Consider the following 8,961-nt stretch of genomic DNA (forward strand, 5'->3'; position numbering starts at 1 on the left):
TCTGAGCTTTCTCCAAATGCCTTATTACAAATTTAACAGAGTTAACTTTGAGTGATCTGCTGTGAATATGTCAGGAGTTATCCTTTATGAGTTATGTACTCAGCACGGTCCACTGAATTCTGGAATCAAGCTATTTACTGTGTCCATCATTTTGTAATAACAACATACTCAAGCAATATCCATTAAATTCTGTGAGTTAAGCTGTTTAGCGTTTCCATCACTGTGTTGATAAGAGTTACTCAGCACAGTGCACTGAATCCTACAAATTAAGATATTTAGTGAGTCCAACTGTCCATCACTTTATTATAACAATGTACTCGGCACAGTTCGTTGAATTCTGTGAGGTAAGCTATTTAGTGTGTCCACCACTTTCTGATAACAATGTACTCAGCACAGTCCATTGAATTCTGTGAGTTAAGCTCTTTAGTGTGTCCATCACTTTCTGATAACAATGTACTCAACACAGTCCATTGAATTCTGTGAGGTAAGCTGTTTAGTGTGTCCATCACTTTCTGATAACAATGTACTCAGCACAGTCCATTGAATTCTGTGAGTTAAGCTCTTTAGTGTGTCCATCACTTGCAGCCCAAACCTTAATCTCTGCACTATTGTTGAAGCATATTTGTCTGCTGTCAAAGAAACAAAATTGATGGCAGTCAGTCTGTAAAGATAACAAATAATGAGGGATAAAAAAATATTAATAAAATCTTAATAAATGAAAAAAGGCTAACATATTTTCACAGATTAGAAGGAGTTTGCAGAGCTTGTATCTTACCTTTATTTTCAGGTTCTAGCTGATCTCTTTGGACTCTCACAGAAACTTGGCAAGCTGTTTTTGGAAACAGGATCAATGCCAGCATAAACCCCTACCTATTAACAAAAAAAGAAACTAGAAATTCAAGAAATGCGAGTGTCATAATCTCTTTTAATTCACATAACACAAGGTCTGGAGCTTGACATACAACTCATGAACTGACTTACCAAAGATTTCAGGTTAGACAGTAGTTAGTCCTTCATCTCCAGACTTGTTAACAAGTTGAGGTCAGTCTCATCTTCTGCCTGTTAACAAAGAAAAATCTAAAATCATTGAAAATAATGAAGGAGACCTTGTGCCAAAATGTTCACCTGAATCATCTTGACCTTGTCATCAGAAGAAAAAAAAATCTTAATTCATATTTTTACTAATCCTAGTCCAAAGGGATCATGATGTAACCTAATTTGAATCAAGACATCCTCAGGATGCTTTAGATTGCAACATGGTTGCTGTTGTGCTGCAGAAGTAAATCACCCTGAACCTATGATTTGAATAAGTGTATAAAGAAAATTTGAAAATCGCAAAAAAAGAGCTTTTTACTCACTCCATTATCAGATATTGGCTGCTGGACAAAGCATGGCAATGGACTCTTCTTCTTCTCTTGGTCAGCACTGGTCTTCTTCCTTCTTCCCTTGTCAAATCCCTTTAAAATACTTGATGGAGAGAAGATAAGCAATAATTCAAAGCAATGTAATAATCAAAGAAACTCAAATGATCATAATCATTACAACATTATTAGCTGGAAAATCAAAGAGCAAATTAAGACAATAAGGTTATGATAGGAATAAGGTGGATTATTGGGGCAAGGAGAGGAATGCATAGTTACTTTAGAGAAGGGAGGACAAAAATACTTCAGAAATAATTAAACAAAAAGTACTTGTAAGACTTCTGCTTGTTCAAGTGGGTCCTGATGAAGTTCCTTAGGTAAAAAAAAAGGAGTACAAATATTCTCCTCATGGCTGCAGCGGAATGGGAGAGGGACTCTTCCTCACTTAAAATTCCTAGTCAGTTTTAACTTTCTTCTGCTTAAAAAGATAAAACAGAGACATAAAAGGGGAAACACTTTCACTTCATATCAAGTGAGAAGCTTCAGTAAAAAGCAGCTTGTTGCTTACCACTTTTGAAACACAATGCCTTCAAAACACAGACAGGAATAGACTCTTATATTAATGACCTTGGTCCTCCATTGTTGTTCCTCTTCTGAATAAAAGAGGAACTGAAATCTGTCGAAAGTCCAGAGGTTAAAGCTTGGTACAGCCAACATCAATTGGCAAGCAAAGATACAAGAAGTCAAGTCTGAATCTTACTCTGCTTTCTGCTGATGTCTGCAGTTCAATGGGAGAGGGAGTCTTCCTCACTTCAGGATCCTGTTCAACCTTAACATTATTCTGCTTAAAAAGATAAAAACAGACACCAAAAGGAGATCATTGGCACTTCATACCAAGTGAGAAGATTTCTAAAATAAACAAGTGGCCAATGGCCGATATGCTCACCTAAGCATTTGCACAAATTAGTCCAGTATTGAAAAGTATAAATTTTTGAAAAACTACCTTGAGACATTTTCATATCATTTATTATAACAATGGCTTAGCTGTTCTTGAACATAAGATTTTTTTTCTATATATTCCTTTGTTAAAATTTTATCCCCATTGATGCCCCTCCCTGCCCCCTGGAATCAAGATTTGGACAAATGTGAATCTACACTACCTAAGGATGCTCCCATATCAATATGACTACATATGGCTTTAGTATTATCGAGAGGACGTTTCCTATATATTCTCCTGTCCATTTTGATCCACCATTGGGGCTCTGCCCTACACACGGGAGTCATGATTTGAACAAACTTAAATCTACGCTACATGAAGATGCTAGCGTATACATATTACCAGTCATGACATTTTTGTTTCTGAGATTTCTCAAGATATTACCAATATAATCCAACGTAAAACTTTGATTGTCCATTGTGGTCCCCGGTAGACGTGATTTGAACAAAATGAAATCTTCACTACCAAAAAGGATGATCTGATATCATTTATGACTAATTGTGGCTTGAGAAAAAAAAAATTATGTATATCCCTTGGTACATACTATAGATTCCTAAATATATGCGTGGAAGTAATTATCGCGTAATTTCTCGAGGGGCATCAAACTTAAAATTAAATTACTCGCCTTTATTTTTATGGAGCTGAAATCTATGTAAAATCTTTTAACCAACCATCCATTCGAATTATAATTCTCGTGATTTGAGAGTGAAAAGCCTATTCGCGATAATAATTACATGCGGAAAATAAGGAATCTACGGTGTAATATATATTTTTGATCCCCTATTCTGACCCCAACATGGGGTCTTAATTTGACTTTGAATCTACACTACCTGAGGATGATGCCACATAAGAGTCTCTTTCCTGTCTCAGTGGTTCTTGAAAAGAAGATTTTTAAAAGATGTCCTTAATTTTTCACTTATTTGTAGTAATCTTCCGTTTGAAGAGGGAGTGGGCCTTCATTTGAATAAACTTAAATCCCATAATGGCATTTATCCAAGGATACTCTTTGCCAAGTTTCCTTGAATTTTGACAAAGATGAAAATGGGAAATTTTACAAAAAAGATGACAAAGACATAAAATGAACAAAGGTTCACTTCTTTTAAAAACCAGCACTTATATCAATTGATTCTTCTACTAAATAGGGGTTGTGATCAGTTTTCTTTCCTAGATAAGATGTTTATCAATGCTTTTGAGACTCATCTTCCCGTGCGCCCTTGCGAACTTAGCCTGGGACCAAATGGTACCCAGTATCCGTCTGCTTCCACGTGGAGGCATCGCATAGGACTTGTTGTGGAGAGGCTATGTTCTGGCAGGGGAAGACATAAAAATTCCTTCCCTTTTCACATTGCTGCTAGCCAGCGGTGATGGATGAAAGCGAGAGGTGACAAGCACACACACACTAACACCAACACACTAGACGCATCACACAACATTTAGCAGACGTTAGTAGTTTTAGTAGCTTGTTACTTGTGCAGGGTTCTCCATCGTTTGAAATTTTACTGTGTTGTAGAGTTTACGCAAAGCACTAAAATTTCACGGTATTTTAGCGATCGAATTTGCAACTGAATCACTATTTATTATTATTTAACTTAAGAATACATGCACACACTTTTAAAAAAAAAATTGCTAATTCGTTACAAAAATAGTATGGTCGAACATATTAGCACATATTGTGAAATGTAGAGGAAATTCTTGTCGATAAAGTTAAACTACTTACAATTTTTTAAAGCAAATTTGTTTTTTTGTCAATTTTCTTGATCAAATTAAGGAATTACAAAAAAAAGAAACTTCGGAATAGTAAAATACTTTTAAAAGTTCCTTGAAAATTTAAAACTACCGGTATTTATTTACATCAAGTAAATGATTTCGGTACAGTGTTATGTTTGATTTACATTGCCAACATACTGTAAATCACTTTTTATTTGTGTGAACTTTATTTTTGTGTAATTACGCAAGATAGTGTGCTAGCCAAAATTTAATTCTCGCGTATAATAGTATTCCTTAAAATTATACAGAGCAATGACCACAATTCATGAAATTTTGTCTCGCTTATCAAGAGTCAATGACTATCTCGCAAATCAAGGTGTCGCGAAAATTTAGTGATCTACAGTAATTCTAGAGCCATTGCTCTATAGAAAAGACATTTAAATATATTTCTAAAAATAATACAATGTACTTTAATTGCAACTACTAGTACCAATTAACCGTTACATGGAAGTATGAGAACCAATTATTTGCCTTTGTTCTTTCATGCGTAAAGTCTGATGAGGGTGTAGGAAATAATTGATTACGCAAGGTGAAACCGTAATTAAGTGCTTTAGATATCTTTTAGAATTGAAAGACGGTAGAATTGTTTGATTAATAATGTTTCAGATACAGAGAATTTGTATGTTTCGATTTTCTTATTATCACAGATCTTACTGTGTTGGCAAAATTTTTCCTGTTCACACAGATAAAATTTGAATCATTACTGTGTCGGAGAACATTTTTCTGTGTCGGGACCAACACAGTAAAACAGCTCATGGAGAACCCTGCTTGTTAGCGTGTTAATCATGCAAACCTATCCACCACAAGCACTAATCATGCACTAACTAACAAATACCTTAATTACAATAACAACCTACACTCCTAAAGAACTCTAAGCTGTCTAACTAACAACTAAAGCCTACTTACTAACTCAAACTACAACACCAAACTAAACCTAACACTAAGAAACACCTTGGTAATGCTACTTACAACTACTATACACTTCTTACCTTTCAACTGCAGCAGGAAACACTCCAGACTGACCATCAAAGGTGGCCATCGCGAACAACCGATGGGACCCATAAACACGAAGGACCACCTAGACCCCTAATGATAAATATCATAAATGTTAGTACTCAGTAGGTGTGTCAAAATAATAATAAAACAAACTTACCTCTGCTATTCTCTAACTTTTGAGAAATACCTCCATTCCAGCATTGTTGGCATGTTGTTCCAATCCAATATGTCCAGCTTCCTCCAAATGCTTATTCCGCCATCTTCAACGATGCAGAGTCAGCAACCTCCTTATTCAACCACTACAATGTACCTAACAATAAATCCACATGAGTTTCATCTTTCCTTGCAAACTGATTTGAGACTTTTCACAAATTAAAATAGGCATCCTTCCTCATAATTACTATGTACATAATTCATTGGTTTAATACCCAGGAGCAGAGGAGGAGATTTTTAAAGAATATATGTATTTTCACTATATAATCAATAGAGCCCCGCCCTTACACCAGAACCGTCGACCCAGGGGCTATGAAATTCATAATCTTGGAAGAGGCAGCCTTATTCAATATAAGTATGTACTTGGTTAGTTTATTTCATACCCAGGAGCAGAGTACAAGATTTTAATGAATTAATGTATTTTCACTATATAATCAATAGAGCCCTGCCCTAACTCCAAAACACTCAACACAGAGGCCATAAAATTCACAATTTTGAAAGAGGCATTCTGGCTCATCATAACTATGTACTTAGTTTGTTTAATACCCAGTAGTAGAAAAGATTTTCAAAAAATTATGCCTTTTCACTAAATAATCAATAGAGCTCCACTCTAACACCAGATTTCCTGACCCAGGGTCTATGAGATTCACAATTTTGGAAGAGACTTTCTTGCTCATCATAACTATGTACATGATTAGTTTGTTATCCAGGAGAAGAGAAAATTTTCAAAGAAAAAATGCAATTTCACTACTGTTTGCCCCCGTTTTATCTTCTCCCCATCTGCCCTACACACATGAGGGTGAATTTAAAACAGGGTTGCATTTGTAAAACACAGAATGATTTCTTAGAAAGAATTCTAACTAGGCAAATATAAAACTGGGCAAAATATTTTCCATGTGTGAAAGGGTGAAAATAACATGGAGCGAAAATAACCCTGTATAAAGTGTATATCAAACAAACTTCACCCTTACAACAGAACCCCTGACCCTGGGACCAAATGAAATTTGCAATTTTGAAAGAGGCATCCTTATTCAACATAATTATGTACCTGGTTAGTTTATCTATTGTCCATGAGTAGAGAAGATTTTTAAAGAAATAATGCACTCTTTTCACTATTTAATTAATTTATCCCTGCCCTTGACCCCTGATCAAGGGGCCATGAATTTCACATTTTTGGTAGAGGACTCAAAGTTGATTACAATCATGCAAACAGACTGCTTAATAAGTCCAGGAATAAAGAAGAAGATTTTTAAAGATTGTCCCACCCCTCAGGCCTTAGGGGGAGGGGGGGGGGGGGGGGGGAGAGCATGAAATTCACAATTTTTCTTCACATTCACCCATAAATGCTTAATCCCAAAACTGGTTGAAATTGGTTGAGCGGTTAAAGGAAACTGAAAATAAAAGTGAGGTAAAGCCTAACAAAGCCAACATCAATTGGAAAGCAAGAATATTGGGAAAAGGTGCAAAGAGATCGGGTATGAATCTTACCGCACTTTCTGCTCATGAATGCTGTTAAATGGGAGAGGGACTGTTCATTACTTCAGGATCCTGGTCAGCCTAAACTTTCTTCTGCTTAAAAAGAAAAAACAAACACATCAAAGGGGAATCACTCTCATTCCCTAACAAGTGACAAACTTCATTTAAATAAGAAATTTGTTACTCATCACTTTGGGATATGTTGGCTGCTGTGTAGAGATGGGAAATGGACTCGTCATCTCGTCTCCACCTGTTGGTCGACCTTGCTCCTCCATCGTTGTTCCTCTTCAGAATCTCTGAAAGTATAAAACTGGCACAATGTTAGTAAAACTTCAAAACAATGCAAAAAGTCACGAAAAGTTACTTACCACTTTGGGCCATGTTGGCTGCTGTATAGAGATGGGAAATGGACTCGTCATCTCGTCTCCTTCTGTTGGTCGACCCTGCTCCTCCATCGTTGTTCCTCTTCCGAGTCTCTGAAAGTATAAAACTGGCACAATGTTAGTAAAACTTCAAAACAATGCAAAAAATCACGAAAAGTTACTTACCACTTTGGAACATGTTGGCTGCTGTATAGAGATGGGAAATGGACTCGTCATCTCGTCTCCTTCTGTTGGTCGACCTTGCTCCTCCATCGTTGTTCCTCCTCCGAGTCCCTGAAAGTATAAAACTGGCACAATGTTAGTAAAACTTCAAAACAATGCAACAAATCACGAAAAGTTACTTACCACTTTGGGCCATGTTGGCTGCTGTATAGAGATGGGAAATGGACTCGTCATCTCGTCTCCACCTGTTGGTCGACCCTGCTCCTCCATCGTTGTTCCTCCTCTGAAACCCTGAAAGTATAAAACTGGCACAATGTTAGTAAAACTCCAAAACAATGCAAAAAGTCACGAAAAGTTACTTACCACTTTGGGCCATGTTGGCTGCTGTACAGAGATGGGAAATGGACTCGTCATCTCGTCTCCACTTGTTGGTCGACCTTGCTCCTCCATCGTTGTTCCTCTTCCGAATCCCTGAAAGTATAAAACTGGCACAATGTTAGTAAAACTTCAAATCAATGCAAAGTCACGAAAAGTTACTTACCACTTTGGGCAATGTTGGCTGCTGTACAGAGATGGGAAATGGACTCGTCATCTCGTCTTCCTCTGTTGGTCGACCCTGCTCCTCCATCGTTGTTCCTCTTCCAAAACCCTGAAAGTATAAAACTGGCACAATGTTAGTAAAACTTCAAAACAATGCAAAAAGTCACGAAAAGTTACTTACCACTTTGGGCAATGTTGGCTGCTGTACAGAGATGGGAAATGGACTCGACATATCGTCTCCTTCTGTTGGTCGACCCTGCTCCTCCATCGTTGTTCCTCTTCTGAAACCCTGAAAGTATAAAACTGGCACAATGTTAGTAAAACTTCAAAACAATGCAAAAAGTCACGAAAAGTTACTTACCACTTTGGGCCATGTTGGCTGCTGTATAGAGATGGGAAATGGACTCGTCATCTCCTCTCCTTCTGTTGGTCGACCCTGCTCCTCCATCGTTGTTCCTCTTCTGAAACCCTGAAAGTATAAAACTGGCACAATGTTAGTAAAACTTCAAAACAATGCAAAAAGTCACGAAAAGTTACTTACCACTTTGAGCCATGTTGGCTGCTGTACAGAGATGGGAAATGGACTCGTCATCTCGTCTCCACTTGTTGGTCGACCTTGCTCCTCCATCGTTGTTCCTCTTCCGAATCCCTGAAAGTATAAAACTGGCACAATGTTAGTAAAACTTCAAATCAATGCAAAGTCACGAAAAGTTACTTACCACTTTGGGCAATGTTGGCTGCTGTATAGAGATGGGAAATGGACTCGTCATATCGTCTTCCTCTGTTGGTCGACCCTGCTCCTCCATCGTTGTTCCTCTTCCGAAACCCTGAAAGTATAAAACTGGCACAATGTTAGTAAAACTTCAAAACAATGCAAAAAGTCACGAAAAGTTACTTACCACTTTGGGCCATGTTGGCTGCTGTGTAGAGATGGGAAATGGACTCGTCATCTCGTCTCCTTCTGTTGGTCGACCCTGCTCCTCCATCGTTGTTCCTCTTCTGAAACCCTGAAAGTATAAAACTGGCACAATGTTAGTAAAACTTCAAAACAATGCAAAAAGTCACG

General features: G+C 37.4%; 2 long non-coding RNA genes across 4 annotated transcripts; both read right to left on the bottom strand.

Annotated features, from left to right (window-relative positions):
* On the bottom strand, window positions 1-3,828 carry LOC134273551 (uncharacterized). Of its 3 annotated transcripts, none has more exons than XR_009993439.1 (7): window positions 2,122-3,828; window positions 1,930-2,037; window positions 1,692-1,836; window positions 1,359-1,467; window positions 982-1,059; window positions 776-870; window positions 1-661 (listed from the first exon to the last, which is right to left on the bottom strand). It is a non-coding gene; the product is annotated as an uncharacterized LOC134273551 (long non-coding RNA). The 3 variants fall into 3 exon arrangements; XR_009993438.1 differs by having other exon boundaries at window positions 1,692-1,839; XR_009993437.1 differs by having other exon boundaries at window positions 1,692-2,037.
* An 861-nt stretch (window positions 3,829-4,689) lies between these two features.
* LOC134273541 (uncharacterized) lies at window positions 4,690-6,868 on the bottom strand. The gene is made up of 3 exons (XR_009993432.1): window positions 6,823-6,868; window positions 5,309-5,431; window positions 4,690-5,211 (listed from the first exon to the last, which is right to left on the bottom strand). It is a non-coding gene; the product is annotated as an uncharacterized LOC134273541 (long non-coding RNA).
* Between the last annotated feature and the right edge of the window lie 2,093 nt (window positions 6,869-8,961).

The sequence above is a fragment of the Saccostrea cucullata genome, unplaced genomic scaffold (assembly GCF_032062105.1).
Source record: "Saccostrea cucullata isolate Sc308-1 unplaced genomic scaffold, CSIRO_AGI_Scuc_v1 ctg560, whole genome shotgun sequence".
Taxonomy (NCBI): domain Eukaryota; kingdom Metazoa; phylum Mollusca; class Bivalvia; order Ostreida; family Ostreidae; genus Saccostrea; species Saccostrea cuccullata.